Genomic DNA, 21740 nt, shown 5'->3' with positions numbered 1-21740 from the left:
ATGAACACAAAGTTTCTTTTCAGTTTCAAACTCCAATCCATGCATATATATGGGTACGTACTAGCTCCAACTCGGTTTGACAGTGAAAACTGCAGGAAATTCAAACCGGCACTAGGAAACAGACTGAGAAACCAGAGTAAAGTTTCTCCTGCAACTTGTTCCCTTTGTGCTAGATGAACGAACGTCTCTCCACTTGCTCAGTTCTGAGAGATAAGTGTGTGTGAAAGCCGTGCTTCACCTAGCTTGTTGGGAACACAAAGTTTCTTTTCAGTTGCAAACTCCATTCCATACATATATATGGGCAGGTACAAGCTCCAACTCGGTTTTACAGTGGTAACTGCAGGAACTTCAAACCGGCACTAGGAAACACACTGAGAAACCAGAGTAAATTTTCTCCTGCAACTCGTTCCTTTGGTGCTAGATGAACAAACGTCTCTGTACATGCTCATTTCTGAGAGATACGTGTGTGTGAAAGCCGTCCTTCAATTAGCTTGTTGGGAACACAAAGTTTCTTTTCAGTAGCAAATTCCATTCCATGCATATATATGGGGAGGTACAAGCTCCAACTCGGTTTTACAGTGAACTGCAGGAACTTCAAACCGGCACTAGGAAACAGAATGAGAAACCAGAGAAAAAGTGTCTCCTGCAACCCTTTCCCTTGGTGCTAGATGAACGAACGTCTCTGTACATGCTCATTTCTGAGAGATAAGTGTGTGTGAAAGCCGTCCTTCACCTAGCTTGTTGGGAACACAAAGTTCCTTTTAAATAGCAAACTCCATTCCATACATATATATGGGGAGGTACAAGCTCCAACTCGGTTTTACAGTGAAAACTGCAGGAACTTCAAACCGGCACTAGGAAACAGACTGAGAAAGCAGAGAAAAAGTGTCTCCTGCAACCCGTTCCCTTGGTGCTAGATGAACGAACGTCTCTCCACTTGCTCAGTTCTGAGAGATACGTGTGTGTGAAAGCCGTCCTTCAATTAGCTTGTTGGGAACACAAAGTTTCTTTTCAGTGGCAAACACCAATCCATGCATATATATGGGGAGGTACTATCTCCAACTCTGTTTGACAGTGAAAACTGCAGGAACTTCAAACCGGCACTAGGAAACAGACTGAGAAACCAGAGTAAAGTTTCTCCTGCAACTCGTTCCCTTGGTGCTAGATGAACGAACGTCTCTGTACATGCTCATTTCTGATAGATATGTGTGTGTGAAAGCCGTACTTCACCTAGCTTGTTGGGAACACAAAATTTCTTTTCAGTTGCAAACTCCATTCCATACATATATATGGGGAGGTACAAGCTCCAACTCGGTTTTACAGTGGTAACTGCAGGAACTTCAAACCGGCACTAGGAAACAGACTGAGAAAGCAGAGAAAAAGTGTCTCCTGCAACCCGTTCCCTTGGTGCTAGATGAACGAACGTCTCTCCACTTGCTCAGTTCTGAGAGATAAGTGTGTGTGAAAGCCGTCCTTCACCTAGCTTGTTGGGAACACAAAGTTTCTTTTCAGTTGCAAACTCCATTCCATACATATATATGGGGAGGTACAAGCTCCAACTCGGTTTTACAGTGAAAACTGCAGGAACTTCAAACCGGCACTAGGAAACAGACTTAGAAAGCAGAGAAAAAGTTTCTCCTGCAACCCGTTCACTTGGTGCTAGATGAACGAACGTCTCTCCACTTGCTCAGTTCTGAGAGATAAGTGTGTGTGAAAGCCGTCCTTCACCTAGCTTGTTGGGAACACAAAGTTTCTTTTCAGTTGCAAACTCCAGTCCATGCATGTATATGGGGAGGTACAAACTCCAACTCGGTTTGACAGTGAAAACTGCAGGAACTTCAAACCGGCACTAGGAAACACACTGAGAAACCAGAGTAAAGTTTCTCCTGCAACTCGTTCCTTTGGTGCTAGATGAACGAACGTCTCCGTACATGATCATTTCTGAGAGATATGTGTGTGTGAAAGAAGTCCTTCAATTAGCTTGTTGGGAACACAAAGTTTCTTTTCAGTTGCAAACTCCATTCCATACATATATATGGGGAGGTACAAGCTCCAACTCGGTTTTACAGTGAAAACTGCAGGAACTTCAAGCCGGCACTAGGAAACAGACTGAGAAAGCAGAGAAAAAGTTTCTCCTGCAACCCGTTCACTTGGTGCTAGATGAACGAACGTCTCTCCACTTGCTCAGTTCTGAGAGATATGTGTGTGTGAAAGCCGTCCTTCACCTAGCTTGTTGGGAACACAAAGTTTCTTTTCAGTTGCAAACTCCAGTCCATGCATGTATATGGGGAGGTACAAACTCCAACTCGGTTTGACAGTGAAAACTGCAGGAACTTCAAACCGGCACTAGGAAACACACTGAGAAACCAGAGTAAAGTTTCTCCTGCAACTCGTTCCTTTGGTGCTAGATGAACGAACGTCTCCGTACATGATCATTTCTGAGAGATATGTGTGTGTGAAGAAGTCCTTCAATTAGCTTGTTGGGAACACAAAGTTTCTTTTCAGTTGCAAACTCCATTCCATACATATATATGGGGAGGTACAAGCTCCAACTCGGTTTTACAGTGAAAACTGCAGGAACTTCAAGCCGGCACTAGGAAACAGACTGAGAAAGCAGAGAAAAAGTTTCTCCTGCAACCCGTTCACTTGGTGCTAGATGAACGAACGTCTCTCCACTTGCTCAGTTCTGAGAGATATGTGTGTGTGAAAGCCGTCCTTCACCTAGCTTGTTGGGAACACAAAGTTTCTTTTCAGTTGCAAACTCCAATCCATGCATGTATATGGGGAGGTACTAGCTCCAACTCGGTTTGACAGTGAAAACTGCAGGAACTTCAAACCGGCACTAGGAAACACACTGAGAAACCAGAGTAAAGTTTCTCCTGCAACTCGTTCCTTTGGTGCTAGATGAACGAACGTCTCCGTACATGCTCATTTCTGAGAGATATGTGTGTGTGAAAGAAGTCCTTCAATTAGCTTGTTGGGAACACAAAGTTTCTTTTCAGTTGCAAACTCCATTCCATACATATATATGGGGAGGTACAAGCTCCAACTCGGATTGACAGTGAAAACTGCAGGAACTTCAAACCGGCACTAGGAAACACACTGAGAAACCAGAGTAAAATTTCTCCTGCAACTCGTTCCTTTGGTGCTAGATGAACGAACGTCTCTGTACATGCTCATTTCTGAGAGGTAAGTGTGTGTGAAAGCCGCCCTTTACCTAGCTTGTTGGGAACACAAAGTTTCTTTTCAGTTGCAAACTCAATTCCATACATATATATGGGGAGGTACAAGCTCCAACTCGGTTTTACAGTGAAAACTGCAGGAACTTCAAACCGGCACTAGGAAACAGACTGAGAAAGCAGAGAATAATTGTCCCTGCAACCCGTTCCCTTGGTGCTAGACGAACGAACGTCTCTGTACATGCTCAGTTCTGAGAGATAAGTGTGTGTGAAAACCGTCCTTCACCTAGCTTGTTGGGAACACAAAGTTTCTTTTCAGTTTCAAAAACCAATCAATGCATATATATGGGTAGGTACTAGCTCCAACTCGGTTTGACAGTGAAAACTGCAGGAACTTCAAACCGGCACTAGGAAACAGACTGAGAAACCAGAGTAAAGTTTCTCCTGCAACTCGTTCCCTTGGTGCTAGATGAACGAAAGTCTCTCCTCTTGCTCAGTTCTGAGAGATAAGTGTGTTTGAAAGCCGTACTTCACCTAGCTTGTTGGGAACACAAAGTTTCTTTTCAGTTGCAAACACCGTTCCATACATATATATGGGGAGGTACAAGCTCCAACTCGGTTTTACAGTGAAAACTGCAGGAACTTCAAACCGGCACTAGGAAACAGACTGAGAAACCAGAGTAAAGTTTCTCCTGCAACTCGTTCCTTTGGTGCTAGATGAACGAACGTCTCCGTACATGCTCATTTCTGAGAGATATGTGTGTGTGAAAGAAGTCCTTCAATTAGCTTGTTGGGAACACAAAGTTTCTTTTCAGTTGCAAACTCCATTCCATACATATATATGGGGAGGTACAAGCTCCAACTCGGATTGACAGTGAAAACTGCAGGAACTTCAAACCGGCACTAGGAAACACACTGAGAAACCAGAGTAAAATTTCTCCTGCAACTCGTTCCTTTGGTGCTAGATGAACGAACGTCTCTGTACATGCTCATTTCTGAGAGGTAAGTGTGTGTGAAAGCCGCCCTTTACCTAGCTTGTTGGGAACACAAAGTTTCTTTTCAGTTGCAAACTCAATTCCATACATATATATGGGGAGGTACAAGCTCCAACTCGGTTTTACAGTGAAAACTGCAGGAACTTCAAACCGGCACTAGGAAACAGACTGAGAAACCAGAGTAAAGTTTCTCCTGCAACTCGTTCCCTTGGTGCTAGATGAACGAAAGTCTCTCCTCTTGCTCAGTTCTGAGAGATAAGTGTGTTTGAAAGCCGTACTTCACCTAGCTTGTTGGGAACACAAAGTTTCTTTTCAGTTGCAAACACCGTTCCATACATATATATGGGGAGGTACAAGCTCCAACTCGGTTTTACAGTGAAAACTGCAGGAACTTCAAACCGGCACTAGGAAACAGACTGAGAAAGCAGAGTAAAAGTGTCTCCTGCAAACCGTTCCCTTGGTGCTAGACGAACGAACGTCTCTGTACATGCTCAGTTCTGAGAGATAAGTGTGTGTGAAAGCCGTCCTTCACCTAGCTTGTTGGGAACACAAAGTTTCTTTTCAGTTGCGAACTCCATTCCATACATATATATGGGGAGGTACAAGCTCCAACTCGGTTTTACAGTGAAAACTGCAGGAACTTCAAACCGGCACTAGGAAACAGACTGAGAAAGCAGAGTAAAAGTGTCTCCTGCAAACCGTTCCCTTGGTGCTAGACGAACGAACGTCTCTGTACATGCTCAGTTCTGAGAGATAAGTGTGTGTGAAAGCCGTCCTTCACCTAGCTTGTTGGGAACACAAAGTTTCTTTTCAGTTGCGAACTCCATTCCATACATATATATGGGGAGGTACAAGCTCCAACTCGGTTTTACAGTGAAAACTGCAGGAACTTCAAACCGGCACTAGGAAACAGACTGAGAAAGCAGAGACAAAGTTTCTCCTGCAACCCGTTCACTTGGTGCCAGATGAACGAAAGTCTCTCCACTTGCTCAGTTCTGAGAGATAAGTGTGTGTGAAAGCCGTCCTTCACCTAGCTTGTTGGGAACACAAAGTTTCTTTTTAGTTGCAAACACCGTTCCATACATGTATATAGGGAGGTACAAGCTCCAACTCGGATTGACAGTGAAAACTGCAGGAACTTCAAACCGGCACTAGGAAACAGACTGAGAAAGCAGAAAAAAAGTGTCTCCTGCATCCCGTTCCCTTGGTGCTAGATGAACGAAAGTCTCTACACTTGCTCAGTTCTAAGTGATAAGTGTGTGTGAAAGCCGTCCTTCACCTAGCTTTTTGGGAACACAAAGTTTCTTTTCAGTTGCAAACTCCATTCCATACATATATATGGGGAGGTACAAGTTCCAACTCGGTTTTACAGTGAAAACTGTAGGAAATTCAAACCGGCACTAGGAAACAGACTGAGAAAGCAGAGAAAAAGTGTCTCTAGCAACCCGTTCCCTTGGTGCTAGATGAACGAAAGTCTCTCCACTTCCTCAGTTCTGAGAGATAAGTGTGTGTGAAAGCCGTCCTTCACCTAGCTTGTTGGGAACACAAAGTTTCTTTTCAGTTGCAAACACCGTTCCATACATATATATGGGGAGGTACAAGCTCCAACTCGGTTTTACAGTGAAAACTGCAGGAACTTCAAACCGGCACTAGGAAACAGACTGAGAAATCAGAGTAAAAGTGTCTCCTGCAAACCGTTCCCTTGGTGCTAGACGAACGAACGTCTCTGTACATGCTCAGTTCTGAGAGATAAGTGTGTGTGAAAGCCGTCCTTCACCTAGCTTGTTGGGAACACAAAGTTTCTTTTCAGTTGCAAACTCCATTCCCTACATGTATATGGGGAGGTACTAGCTCCAACTCGGTTTTACAGTGAAAACTGCAGGAAATTCAAACCGGCACTAGGAAACAGACTGAGAAAGCAGAGAAAAAGTGTCTCTAGCAACCCGTTCCCTTGGTGCTAGATGAACGAAAGTCTCTCCACTTCCTCAGTTCTGAGAGATATGTGTGTGTGAAAGCCGTCCTTCACCTAGCTTGTTGGGAACACAAAGTTTCTTTTCAGTTGCAAACACCGTTCCATACATATATATGGGGAGGTACAAGCTCCAACTCGGTTTTACAGTAAAAACTGCAGGAACTTCAAACCGGCACTAGGAAACACACTGAGAAACCAGAGTAAAGTTTCTCCTGCAACTCGTTCCTTTGGTGCTAGATGAACGAACGTCTCTGTACATGCTCTTTTCTGAGAGATAAGTGTGTGTGAAAGCCGTCCTTTACCTAGCTTTTTGGGAACACAAAGTTTCTTTTCAGTTGCAAACTCAATTCCATACATATATATGGGGAGGTATAAGCTCCAACTCGGTTTTACAGTGAAAACTGAAGGAACTTCAAACCGGCACTAGGAAACAGACTGAGAAAGCAGAGAAAAAGTGTCCCTGCAACCCGTTCCCTTGGTGCTAGACGAACGAACGTCTCTGTACATGCTCAGTTCTGAGAGATAAGTGTGTGTGAAAGCCGTCCTTCACCTAGCTTGTTGGGAACACAAAGTTTCTTTTCAGTTTCAAAAACCAATCCATGCATATATATGGGTAGGTACTAGCTCCAACTCGGTTTTACAGTGAAAACTGCAGGAACTTCAAACCGGCACTAGGAAACAGACTGAGAAACCAGAGTAAAGTTTCTCCTGCAACTCGTTCCCTTGGTGCTAGATGAACGAAAGTCTCTCCTCTTCCTCAGTTCTGAGAGATAAGTGTGTGTGAAAGCCGTACTTCACCTAGCTTGTTGGGAACCCAAAGTTTCTTTTCAGTTGCAAACACCGTTCCATACATATATATGGGGAGGTACAAGCTCCAACTCGGTTTTACAGTGAAAACTGCAGGAACTTCAAACCGGCACTAGGAAACAGATTGAGAAAGCAGAGTAAAAGTGTCTCCTGCAAACCGTTCCCTTGGTGCTAGACGAACGAACGTCTCTGTACATGCTCAGTTCTGAGAGATAAGTGTGTGTGAAAGCCGTCCTTCACCTAGCTTGTTGGGAACACAAAGTTTCTTTTCAGTTGCAAACTCCTTTCCATACATATATATGGGGAGGTACAAGCTCCAAATCGGTTTTACAGTGAAAACTGCAGGAACTTCAAACCGGCACTAGGAAACAGACTGAGAAAGCAGAGAAAAAGTTTCTCCTGCAACCCGTTCACTTGGTGCTAGATGAACGAACGTCTCTCCACTTGCTCAGTTCTGAGAGATAAGTGTGTGTGAAAGCCGTCCTTCACCTAGCTTGTTGGGAACACAAAGTTTCTTTTCAGTTGCAAACACCGTTCCATACATATATATGGGGAGGTACAAGCTCCAAATCGGTTTTACAGTGAAAACTGCAGGAACTTCAAACCGGCACTAGGAAACAGACTGAGAAACCAGAGTAAACTTTCTCCTGCAACTCGTTCCTTTGGTGCTAGATGAACGAAAGTCTCTCCACTTGCTCAGTTCTGAGAGATAATTGTGTGTGAAAGCCGTCCTTCACCTAGCTTGTTGGGAACACAAAGTTTCTTTTCAGTTGCAAACTCCATTCCATACATGTATATGGGGAGGTATTAGCTCCAACTCGGTTTTACAGTGAAAACTGCAGGAACTTCAAACCGGCACTAGGAAACAGACTGAGAATGCAGAGAAAAAGTGTCTCCTGCAACCCGTTCCCTTGGTGCTAGATGAACGAAAGTCTCTACACTTGCTCAGTTCTAAATGATAAGTGTGTGTGAAAGCCGTCCTTCACCTAGATTTTTGGGAACACAAAGTTTCTTTTCAGTTGCAAACTCCATTCCATACATATATATGGGGAGGTACATGCTCCAACTCGGTTTTACAGTGAAAACTGCAGGAACTTCAAACCGGCACTAGGAAACAGACTGAGAAAGCAGAGAAAAAGTTTCTCCTGCAACCCGTTCACTTGGTGCTAGATGAACGAACGTCTCTCCACTTGCTCAGTTCTGAGAGATATGTGTGTGTGAAAGCCGTCCTTCACCTAGCTTGTTGGGAACACAAAGTTTCTTTTCAGTTGCAAACACCGTTCCATACATATATATGGGGAGGTACAAGCTCCAACTCGGTTTTACAGTGAAAACTGCAGGAACTTCAAACCGGCACTAGGAAACAGACTGAGAAACCAGAGTAAATTTTCTCCTGCAACTCGTTCCTTTGGTGCTAGATGAACGAACGTCTCTCCACTTGCTCAGTTCTGAGAGATAATTGTGTGTGAAAGCCGTCCTTCACCTAGCTTGTTGGGAACACAAAGTTTCTTTTCAGTTGCAAACTCCATTCCATACATGTATATGGGGAGGTATTAGCTCCAACTCGGTTTTACAGTGAAAACTGCAGGAACTTCAAACCGGCACTAGGAAACAGACTGAGAAAGCAGAGAAAAAGTGTCTCCTGCAACCCGTTCCCTTGGTGCTAGATGAACGAAAGTCTCTACACTTGCTCAGTTCTAAGTGATAAGTGTGTGTGAAAGCCGTCCTTCACCTAGATTTTTGGGAACACAAAGTTTCTTTTCAGTTGCAAACTCCATTCCATACATGTATATGGGGAGGTACAAGCTCCAACTCGGTTTTACAGTTAAAACTGCAGGAACTTCAAACCGGCACTAGGAAACAGACTGAGAAAGCAGAGAAAAAGTGTCTCCTGCAACCCGTTCCCTTGGTGCTAGATGAACGAGTGTCTCTCCACTTGCTCAGTTCTGAGAGATAAGTGTGTGTGAAAGCCGTCCTTCACCTAGCTTGTTGGGAACAAAAAGTTTCTTTTCAGTTGCAAACTCCATTCCATACATGTATATGGGGAGGTACTAGCTCCAACTCGGTTTTACAGTGAAAACTGCAGGAACTTCAAACCGGCTCTAGGAAACAGACTGAGAAAGCAGAGAAAAAGTGTCTCCTGCAACCCGTTCCCTTGGTGCTAGATGAACGAACGTCTCTCCACTTGCTCAGTTCTGAGAGATAAGTGTGTGTGAAAGCCGTCCTTCACCTAGCTTGTTGGGAACACAAAGTTTCTTTTCAGTTGCAAACTCCACTCCATACATATATATGGGGAGGTACGAGCTCCAACTCGGTTTTACAGTGAAATCTGCAGGAACATCAAACCGGCACTAGGAAACAGACTGAGAAACCAGAGTAAAAGATTCTCCTGCAACCCGTTCCCTTTGTGCTAGATGAACGAACGTCTCTCCACTTGCTCATTTCTGAGAGTTAAGTGTGTGTGAAAGCCGTCCTTCACCTAGCTTTTTGGGAACACAAAGTTTCTTTTCAGTTGCAAACTGCACTCCATACATATATATGGGGAGATACTAGCTCCAACATGGTTTTACAGTGAAAACTGCAGGAACATCAAACCGGCACTAGGAAACAGACTGAGAAACCAGAGTAAAAGATTCTCCTGCAACCTGTTCCCTTTGTGCTAGATGAACGAACGTCTCTCCACATGCCATTTCTGAGATATATGTGTGTGTGAAAGCCGTCCTTCACCTAGCTTGTTGGGAACACAAAGTTTCTTTTCAGTTGCAAACTCGACTCCATACATATGTATGGGGAAGTACGAGCTCCAACTCGGTTTTACAGTGAATACTGCAGTAACTTCAAACCGGCACTAGGGAACAGAATGAGAGACCAGAGTAAAAGTTTCTCCTGCAACCCGTTCCCTTTGTGCTAGATGAACGAACGTCTCTCCACATGCTCAGTTCTGAGAGATAATTGTGTGTGAAAGCCGTCCTTCACCTAGCTTGTTGGGAACACAAAGTTTCTTTTCAGTTGCTACTCTACTCCTTACATATATGTGGGGATGTACTAGCTCCAACCCGGTTTTACAGTGAATACTGCAAGAACTTCAAACCAGCACTAGGAATCCGACTAAAAATCCATTATAGTCTTTCTACTGGTCCCACTCCCTTTTGTTAGTTGAACAAACGTCTCTCTATATGTTGAATATTGAGTGTTAAATTTTTGGGAATTCTTCAATCTTCTAGTTTGTTAAGAACACATATTTTTTCTGTTGGAATCTGCCCTTCATACATATATATGGTGATTACTAGCTCGAACTTAGCTTTACAGATATAGTTCATGATATTTGCCCGGATATAGGATAAGATACTGAGAAACCAGTGTAATTTTTTCTACTACAGTCCATTCCATTTATACTGGATGATAAAACTTCTCTTCTCATTCTCATTTCTGACAGATAAATATTTGTGCATGGCATCAGAAAGCTTAATTGTTGGAAAAACCGTTTCTTTTCAGTGGGTAAATACACTACATGCATATATATTGGGAGGTACTAGCTCCAACTCGGTTTTACAGTGAAAACTGCGTGAACTTCAAAGCGTCACTCTGAATCATACTGTGAGTCCAGTGTATGTGATTCTATTTCAACCCTTTTCCTTTTTATAGATGAACGAACTTCTCTCCACTTGCACAATTCTGAGTGTTAAGTGTGTGTGAAAGTCTTCAATTAAATTTCCTGTTGGGAACACACAGTTTCTTATGAGTGGTTTAATTCACTACATTTGTATAAATGTGGAGATACTAGTTACAACTCGTATTTACAATGAAAACTGCATGAACTTCAAACCAGCACTAGGAAGCATAGTGAGAATCCAGTGTAGATGTTTCTCTTGCACACCATTCCCTTTATGCTAGACAAATGAATATCTCTCCACATTCTCAATATTCAGAACTGAATGAGTGTTGAAGCCATCCTTCATCTACCTTGTTGATAACCCAGAGTTTCAGTCCAATGGAAATTACTTTTCTTTCATATATATAGGAACTTTCTAGCACGGACTCGGTTTTATACTGCAAACTTCTTTTATTTGAAACCGGCTTTGAGAAACATGCTGACAACTCATAGAATCTGTTTCTGTATATCACTTAACCTTCAATGCTGGATGAAAAAACTCCTCTCCACAGTCTTACTTCTGACATCTGAATTTGTTTTGGAGACGACCTTCACTTAACTTGTTTGAAAACCAGAGGTTCTGTTGTAGGGGACCTGAGCTACTTACGTATCTAAGGGCAGGCGCTCACTCCAACGTGGTTTTCCACACTAAATCGCTTTTACATTGAAAACGGCGTTAGGAAACATGCTGAAATTTTAGAGAATGTGTGTCTGTAATACCTCTGCATTTTATTCTGCATGAAGGAACTCCTCTCAACATGCTCAATTTTCATAACTCTATGAGTTTGGAAGCTGTAATTCACCTAGCTTGTTGGAAACCCAGAGTTTCAGTCCAAGGCAAACTAAGCTGCTTCCATATATATCGGGATGTAATAGTACTAACTGAATTTTAAACTGCAAATCGCCTTTACTTGAAATCGGCTTTGAGAAACATGCTGAGAAATCAGAGTAATTATTTCTGTATGTCACTTAACCTTCAATGCTGGATGAAAGAACGTCTCTCCACAAGCTCAATTCTGATATCTGAGTTTGCGTTGGAGCCGTCCTTCAGCTAACTTGTTGGAAATCCATAGTTTCTGGTACAGGGGAACTACGCTACTTACATATCTAAGGGGAGACACTCGCTCCAACGTGGTTTTCCACACTAAATCCCTTTTACATTGAAAAAGGCGTTAGGAAACATGCTTACAAATCAGAGAATTTGTGTCTAGAATACCTCTGCCTTTTATGCTGCATGAAGGAACGCCTCTCAACATGCTCAATTATCAGATCTGTACGAGTTTGAAAGCCGTTCTTCACCTAAGTTTTTGGAAACCCAGTGTTTCATTCCAAGGTAAACTACGCTGCTTTCCAATATATGGGGAAGTACTAGCATGAACTCGATTTTTCACTGCAATCGGCTTTTACTTGAAACCGGCTTTGAGAAACATGCTGAGAAATCAGAGTACTTGTTTCTGTATGTAACTTAACCTTCAAGGCTGGATGAAAGAAGCCTCTCCACAAGCTCACTTTTGACATCTGAATTTCTCTTGGAGCTGTCCTTCACCTAACTTGTTGGAACCCCAGAGTTTCTTGTATAGGGTAACTACGCTACTTACATTTGTAAGGGGGGGCTTTCGCTCCAACTTCGTTTTCCAGATCAAACCGCTTTTACATTGAAACCGGCATAAGAAACACGGTCAGAAATCAGAGAATGTGTGTCTAGAAGTCCCTCTGCCTTTTATGCTGGATAAAGGAACGCCTCTCCACATGCTCAATTTTCAGGAATATAGGAGTGTGGAAGCCACCTTTCACCTAGCTTGTTGGAAACCCAGATTTTCAGTCCAAGGTAAACTTCGCTGCTTTCATATATATGGGGACGTACTAGCACGAACTCAGTTTTTCACTGCAAACCGCTTTTACTTGAAACCGGGTTTAAGAAACATACTGAGAAATCAGAGAACGTGTTTGTACATTTCACTCTGCCTTTTATGTTTACTGTGAAACGCTGGTTTGAAAGAAAAATCACTTTGCTTTGGTAAACTGCTTTGAATCGAGTTCCTCCGCTTTGATATGTAAATTGGTTAGTTCCCGTTTTCCAGAAGCTCTGGTTTTCCAACAGGTTAGGAGAAGGACGTCTCCAACACAAATTCAAGTGTCAGAAGTGATCTTGTGGAAAGGCGTTCTTTCATCCAGCATTGAAGGTTAAGTGACATACAGAAATACTTGCTCTGAATTCTCAGCATGTTTCCTAATGCCAGTTTCTAAGGAAGAGTAGTTTGCTGTGGAAAACCACTTTGGAGCGAGAGCCTCTGCTTAGATATGTAAGCAGCGTAGTTCCCCTAGACCAGAAACCCTTGTTTTCGAAGAAGTTATGTGAATGACTCCAACTCACATTTAGATGTCAGAAGTGAGCATGTTGGGAGGCGTTCCTTCTTCCACCATTGAAGGTTAAGTGACATACTGAAACACTCACTCTGATTTCTTAGCATGTTTCTGAAATCCGTTTCAAGTAAAAACGTCTTGCAGTGGAAATGAGAGTTGGTGCTAGTTCGTTCACATATATATGAAAGCAGCGTTGTTTCCCTAGTCCAGAAACTGTTGGTTCCCAACGAGCTAGGTGAAGGACGGCTTCCATACATATACAGATTTGAAAATAGAGCATGTGTAGAGGCCTTATTTCACCCAGCATAAAAGGCAGAGTGACATGTAGAAACACATTCTCTGATTTCTCAGCATGTTTACTAATGCCGATTTCAAAGTAAAAGTAGTTAGCTGTGGAAATCCACGTTGAAGAGAGTGCCTCCCCTTAGACATGTTAGTAGCGTAGTTCCCCTAGACCAGAAACAATGGGTTTACTGCAAGTTAGGTGAAGGACAGTTCCAACACACATTCAGCTGTCAGACGTGAGCATGTGGAGATGCGTTCTTTCATCCAGCATTGAAGGTAAAGTGACATACAGAAACATTTACTCTGATTTCTCAGAATGTTTCGCAAATCCGGTTTCAAGTAAAAGCGGTTTGCATAGGAAAACCGAGTTGGTGTTAGTACATTGCCATATATATGAAAGCAGCGTAGTTTCCCTAGTCCAGAAATTCTGGGTTCCCAACAAGCTTGGTGAAGGACGGCCTCCACACTTATACAGATCTGAAAATAAAGCATGTGGAGTGATGTTCTTTCATCCAGCATAAAAGACAGAGTGACATGTAGAAACACATTCTCTGATTTCTCAGCATGTTTACTAACGCCGATTTAAAAGTAAAAGCTGTTTGTGTGGAAAACTGCATTGGAGCGAGTGCCTCCTCTTAGATATGTAAGCAGCGTAGTACCCTTAGACCAGAAAATCTTGTTTTCCAACATTTTAAGTGAAGGACGTCCCCAACACTCATCCAGCTGTCATAAGTGAGCATGTGGAGAGGCGTTCTTTCATCCTGCATTGAAGGTTAAGTGACATACTGAAACACTATCTCTGATTTCTCAGCATGTTACTCAAAGCCGGTTTCAAGTAAAGCGGTGTGCAGTGGAAATGAGAGTTGGTGCTAGGACGTCCCCAAATATAAGAAAGCAGCGTAGTTCCCCTAGTCCTGAAACTATGGTTCCCAACAAATAGGTGAAAGAAGGCTTCCACACATATACAGATTTGAAAATAGAGCATTTGGAGTGGCGTTCTTTCATCCATCATAAAAGGCAGAGTGACATGTAGAAACACATTCTCTGATTTCTCAGCGTGTTTACTAACGCTGGTTTCAAAGTAAAAGTGGTTTGCTTAGGAAAACCGCGTTGGAGCGACTGCCTCCGGTTACATATGTAAGTAGCTTAGTTCCCCTAGACCAGAAACTCTGGGTTTCCAACAAGTAAGGTGAAGGACACCTCCAACACACATTCAAATGTCAGAAGTTATCATGTGGAGAGGCGTTCTTTCGTCCAGCATTGACGGTTAAGTGACATACAGAAACACTTACTCTGATTTCTCAGTGTGTTTTTCAGAGCCGGTTGCAAGTAAACACGGTTTGCAGTGAAAAACCGTTTTGGTACTAATGCATCCCCATAGATATGTATGTAGCGTAGTTTCCCTACCCCAGAAACTGTGGGTTCCCAATTAGCTAGTTGAAGGACAGCTTCCAAACTCATACATTATCTAAAAATTGAGCATGTGGTGTGGAGTTCTTTCATACAGCATAAAAGGTGGAGTGACATATAGAAACACTAACTCTGATTTCTCAGCATGATTCTGAAAGCTGGTTTCAAGTAAAAGCTCTTTGGAATGGAAAAGCCAACTGGAGCTTGTGCCTCACCTTATATAAGTAAGTACCGTAATTCCCCGAGACCAGAAACTGGGTTCTCAAAAACCTAGGTGAAAGTTGGCTTCCACTCACATATGTTTCCAAAATGGAACAAGTGTAGAAGAATTCCTTTGTCTCACCTAAACAGCAAGGCTAAATCTCAAGCACTTACCATGATTTCTCTGCATGTTTACTTGAGTAGATTTAAAGCTAAAAGCATTTTTCGCTCAGATACCTAGTTAGAGCTTATTCCTGCTGTTATATATATCGGTCGGGCAGTGCCCCAACACCACAATTCTGTTTTTCCAGCAGTGTTGGTGAAGGGTGGCTTCCACACATATTCGGTTTTCTCTCATCCTCACTCTTCTGCTTAGACATCAATGCAGGTTGTGTATTGTGGAAGCCAAGGAAATTTTTTTTCATTTAGGATCAGCCTCGGAGAAAACTGAGACCTGCTTCTGCTTCTTTTCCCTGCTAGATTTCCTCTTGGTGCATTACCAATCCTCAAGAGTGAGTTCCTTTAACCAAGTAATTATTTCAAAAAAATGAGCAGGTTTCCATAGGGCCATTACTTCTTTTATATTCTTGCTTTTTAACACCTCTCTTCCATCTCTTTATCTCCAGGTGTCTTATTTCTATGTCCTTTGGTTTGGGCTGATGGCTAATCAGCATTAGTGTAGAAATTGTTGCTTGATATTACTGATCTATATTCTTTCCATGGATATTTGATTTATCATTGGATTTTAGGGAAGATAGTTTCTTTAAAAAATCTCTGGTAAGTAACTTGTGGAGGACCCTGATTCTGTTGGTCTAGATCTATAATACTTAATTTCTGAATAAGTGATACTTTCACAGAGCTCAAAATTCCAAAGGTTTGAGTGCCACCACTGTCCCGAAGACTTTCAAACTTTTCTTTGGGGGCACTCAGAACTGAGTGTGTGTGTGTGTGTGTGTGTGTGTGTGTGTGTGTCCTTAAGGACTTAGTTTAGCCTGAAATGAGCAAAGGCAAGTACCCCCCATTTTACACAATCAATAGACGACTTTCACAATTTGATACCTTTTAAAAATATATTAACTGTAATGTTGTAGAATTTTACAAGAGGCAGTGACCTTCAGGACTGTCAGCAATGGAGGCAGAACAGTTGTAGGGACAGCAGGTGCTCGTGCTCAGTGGCTGAAGTCACACAACATCCACGGCCACCTCTGGTTAATCTTATAGAGTGGGTGCTGTCTGCAGGCTTTCAGGGCTGTGCCCCCTCCCCACCAAACATATATATTAGGAAAAGTGGTGAGCCTCAGTATGAGAAACAATAAAGAATTAGTAGGGGAAATTGAGTTTATTGTTTTTAAAAGAAAAATTAACATCTAGGTAGTTTAATTTCAGCTCCTAATAGACTGATGTGTTGACATTCACAAGGATGCGTAAACACCTGCAAGATCATGGGGCAGGACCGGAGACTCTGAAGCAGCAATCACCACACACAACTTCCACTGCTGTCCTTGACAGCCTTATAGAATTACTTGATTAAGAAAAGGCCATAGATGTTAAATATCATCATTTTGAGAAACCAGTTCTTTTGAAATCTTATATACTAATGTAACTGAATTGGATAAAGAAATGTTAAATGTGTAATAAAGTATCCAAAGAGGTAATGATTACTGAAAACACCACAAATTGAAGAGGACCACAGCATAATGTGCATATATATTTTAATGATCTGGAAGAATCAGCTCAGCAGTGTATTCGAGACATCTAGAGATGATGTCAAAAGTGGGTGTCCTTGGATAGCTTTTTGTGAATGTTAGAGTGAAGTCAGGGTCAGGTACACAAATTTAGTTTAAAAACAAAAGGTGAACCAGATTTCTTTTCAAAAATCTATTGTGTCTTGTTAGAAATCATCAAATCCAGTGTCAAGGGAAGGAAAAAAAAACCTAGTGACCACGTGAGTGTTTCAGGAGCTGGTAGTAAAATGACAGTTGACAATTGTGTAAATTAGATATGATCTTGATGTCCAACTGACCCAAAGATTTTTAGTCCATGTGCCAATAATATATCAAGGAATAAATAGTGATATATGTTTTATCAGCTCTGTTATCCCCCCTTCAAGCCTGCATTTTGATTGGGAAACTAAGAACTTCTACTGCAGGGAGGGGGATTTTCAAAAATGGAGTGTCGCCCAACCGAGAAAATTAAGAAAATGTAGCCATACACTGTAGAGACACAGGGAGATCTGTTGAGCCAGATGACACTTGCTTTACTGTCAACTAGTGGAGGTGCAGCTTTTTGAAGACTTGGGTACCACGTTGCTGCCTTTCTCAAGGTATTGCCCACGGCTCTTGAGAAGCGTTGAAGTGAGGCCAAGGAATTAGCCTCCGAATGCCCTTTGCCATGGATGTTGTCTCTATTCGCCACTTTTAAGATTTAGCTTAGACAAGTTGCCGTGTCTTGCCAAGTGAGCTAAATACAGTAAGTACATCTTGAAGCACACGACTCTTTCCTCCTCACTGCAGCAGAGGACCTCTGCATTGGAGCATCCTGAGATGTCATCAATTGTCATTTTTCATGTTCGGAATCAGTAAGGATGCTATGTCCACATGGATGAGGAGGGTAAGATTTCAGTCTCTAAAGTGGCAATGATGGGTTGACCTTTTCACTTAAAGGGTCTCACATCAACAAATGCGTGTCTGTTCTGGACCAAGAAGAAACAAGTGTTTGCAAAAGAATAGCTTGAAAGGTCAGTGGGACATGTCAGGCATCTCCTTCATGTCCTCAAGTTCGGGAATCCAACATGGTTTTCCTATCCTGAGTGATACTGACAATTTGCCGTGCTCTGTGCCACATGTATACCAAAGGCTTTCCTAAATAAAATATCTAGAAATGGTAACATTCTTGATATGTGTTAAACCGGGGGATGTGAAGGATTTAAAATTAGTCCCTAATGTGCATTGATTTTTTTAAAGACATCAATTTTATAGAAACTTTTGAAGAATTAAAGTGACAGAAAATTACAAAGCACCTTTTCCTTCTGGTAAGAAAGGGTTCTGTATTCCTTTATTGATGAATCTAACATAGAATCAGTACTAATATTGTTTGTATTGTACTTAGTGTTTACAGAGTGATTCACAGATATTCTCCTATTTCATCTGTGCAATGACCTCTGGAAGATAAGATTTCCTAGTTATGCTTTTTAATGTCTATTTTTAACTCTGTCTAAAAGCAGATTGATTGAGCCCCATTTGCTCAATTTAGAAGGCTGGACTGATATTGTGTCAGAACATTCCAGGAGGCAGAGGAAAGGAAGAGACTGGGGTTCTACACGATGGAAGCTGCTCCTGAAATGATTTGACCAGCAGTCTTATCCATTTTTCCCAAGGCTGGAAACAAAACATAACCCAAGACAAGGAAAACAGGGAGCCCATGTGACTCCATCCTTGGCACGTAGAGTCACTGCTGTCCTTCTGTGCCTTGGAGAGGAGGATGCTTTGGGTCTCTGTTCTACAAACTCTGTTTTGTTTATCTCCACAGTGTCTTGTTTTACTGGCATATGCTGTAACTTGATTTACATTTCATAGCATTAAAACAAAAATCAAGATCTCTTTATCATTTATTAACTATTTGGTAAAGAGTTTTTGGTGAATATTGAACTTTATTATTAGGTCTTACCATGGCAATGCACAACACCTAGTTCCCCAGATAACAGCAGTGGCTTAAACATGCTAAAATTGTATTTCCCTCTTACATAAAGAAGTCAAGCAATCGGTAGCCCAGGGCTGGTTTGCATGATGGCCCCTGGGTCAGAGAACAAGATGCCTGTTATCTTCAGCCCATCAACCTGATGGTCCAAAGTGGCTGCCTGAGGGTCAACCATCAGGTCCACATTCCAGGCAGCAGAGAGGAGGGAAGAAAGGTGCTTCAGTTCCCTTTTGGGATGGTTCTGTAAAGTCCCAGGTAGCTTTCCTGCTTTTATCTTGCTTTAGACAGAGGGCTGAGAGACAGCTTGCTATGAGGTAAGCTCAACTCAGGACCAGCCTTCTCCCTCGAGGGGAGGGGAGGGAGTGCGCGGGGAGGAACCGATCATCCTGCACATGGTATAAGACACCACGATGAGCCGCCGGGGGCCTCTTCAGTCCGCCCATTGCTTTGGGCTGCACTGAGCGGTTGGTAACGGTTGAGATTTTCACGTAGAGGTGCGTGTATGCTTGAACAATTGCTCGGTTCATTTAAACTAGTGGCTACCAGAGCACGTTGGAGAACACATTTGTTCTCACCTTCTAGCCAGTGACCCTCCCGCCAGGTTGCTGTCCTGCTGTTCATTTCCACGTTATTTTCCAAGACTTCCAGAGGAAATGTAAGCAGCCTGATGCTCAAATGCTTTTCTGTGTGATTCCCCCCTTGTTCTTTGAAGGAACAACAAATTGCCTAGAGAAGAGTGGACAAAATTCCAACCCTCCATTTCTTTAAAGCTCTGAGATTTGGTGTTAGGAAATAGGAGAAAATTCCAGAAACACCGTTAAGAAACATTATTTCTTTCAAATGTGATTTTTAACAGCAAAGGACAATATAATTTATAGAACAACTTTTAAGACAATTGAATTGGCAGTAAGTTCACATAATGAAACTTCCAACAAGTCTTTATATTTCTCCTGGAAATTCCTTGGCTATTGGTGTAAATTATTAATAATTAATATCAGCTTTCTATTCTTTCTCTTCCTGTAGTTGTAGAGTTAACGTGAAAATAGCTTGTTGTGTCACTGAGAAAGCCTCCTGGTCAGCCTTCTAGTTAAACAGCTTGTGTGCGTTTCGGTGGCAGGTGTGCTAAATAGTAGTTTTCAGGCACTTGGGGGATGCCCATCACACCAGCACTGTGGGAGCCTATTTCTCACCCACGACCAGGTGAGACCCTCCTTTCCTCCACTGCCTCGCCCAGCCCCCCGCATTCTGGTTATTTCTCACCACCCAATTTCATCAGATTCAGCCCTGCACAAGCAGAGCAAGTCTTGGTTTCTCAAAGACCAGGATCTTAGTTCTAGGCTTTCTGTTAAAGGACAGTGTATAAAATCAGGCAAATTTATGTGTCTATTGAGGCCTCGGGATCTCTGCAATTAAAACAAGAAGTTGAGTTACAATACTATTCTTTTCCACTTCTGAATTTCTATAACTCCACACAATAGCTTTTTTATTAATTAGCTAAAAATATTTCCAGAATATATTTTCCTAAGATTCACAAATATCTGTTACTTTATATTTAAAGATGCTATATTTAAAAAATGGAATAATTATTTACTTTTAAAAAGTAATTTAAGTCAAGAAATGTTTGATACTGAAAGTTTACTATGAGTCCAAGTATGTAAGCTTAATTTTTGTGGTACTGTCGTTAAAACACACAACGTGAGAGTTGTGGGTTAAGTTTTATCTGGGGCAAAATGAGGACCAGAGCCCAGGTGTCAGCGTCTCAGAGAGCTCGGAGGAACTGCTCTGAATTTGAGGGGGAGTTCAGCATTATATGAGATTTCATTGAATGCTGACGTGCAGTCAAGTATACGTTAAGTCAGAGGCTGCTGCTATTCGAGGAACAGGTGTCTCTGTTAATGATTTTAGTGCTTTTCTAGATAGGAGGAGATGCAAGAATTTGGGCTCATAAAATTTCCTGAAAATGTCTAACTATCTGAAAGATTTTCTGCTCATTTTCCCAGAGCACAGAGTGCCCCATTCCTGATCTCCACCCTGAACTACTTTCAGAGGGTGTTCAAGGTCAGCAGCTGCAGCGGGTCATGACTTAATCAAATCAGAGGCAGATGACAAGTGCCAATTTTTAGTTGACAATATGTATATATTGTAGGAAAAAATGTTACTTTCCAACCCTACCCCGTTTTACTTTTAGTTAGAGGTCAACTGATAACTGTTAGATGACTTAAGTCAGATGAGGGGTGAAGGAGTCATCTCGTGAGCCGGCCAGTGCTCTATGTCAGCCTCCTTGATCACATTCAATTTTCTTTCTGTTCAAACAGCATGCATCTGATTTTATGAAGTTTGGAGACTGTCCTGAGCACATGGGGTCTGGAAGTGGCCCTGTTCCTGTGGTCTTTGTTTATTCTGTGAATTATGGTGTGAATCTTTATGTGCCCAAGCTTCATCATAATTTCAAACTTTAAGGATTTAAATATGGGAGATGGATGCCAAGTTCTGGGAATAGATTTTCAGGATAACAGCCAGGATTGGTAAAAAGTAGGGAGAATGGATACAGCCTTTAAAAAAGAAAAGTTATTTTACAATTTCTGGCAGATAAATTAAAGTCCTTGTTGGGATTCTATCAGGAATGTTTAATTGGGAGACCTACCTCCCATTTTCATGAAATAAAATAATTTTATTATTTGTTTAGTGCCTACTGTCTAACAAATAAGTATCCCCTTTGCATATATTTTTATCATTTAATCTCTACAAAGATTCCCTGGAGAACACACGTGTCACAGGTGAGGGAACCAAGATCATCCAGGGTAAGTGGCTGGAAGGCAGATGGGTTGGAGGGCTTACCCTCCTTCAGGCTGAGACAGAGACACCAAGGTTTATTGACAAGCGTGTAGCTGAAGTGGTTTATTTAATACTTTGCTTCCTTGATGAATTGGATCTCTTGAAATTGTTTATGTCTGTCTTATCTTCCCCTCTCTCCTCCGCCTCAGGACTTCTCCTCGTAAGTAGTATGAATTCAGCCTGAGCTGATTCAGGAAAATCAGAAAATAAAAAATTAGCCCACACAAATGACTTCTTAGTCCTTGTAATTCAGTACTTCCTAAAATTCTCAGAAACGCAAGGAAGGTGTGTTACCTCGGGGACTGAGTGCATTTGAAGGGTGAGAAATGTTAAGTGTGATCTGG

Source organism: Camelus dromedarius, chromosome 23, assembly GCF_036321535.1.
Source record: "Camelus dromedarius isolate mCamDro1 chromosome 23, mCamDro1.pat, whole genome shotgun sequence".
NCBI classification, from domain to species: Eukaryota; Metazoa; Chordata; class Mammalia; order Artiodactyla; family Camelidae; genus Camelus; species Camelus dromedarius.
Note: the sequence above shows the minus strand (reverse complement) of the source record.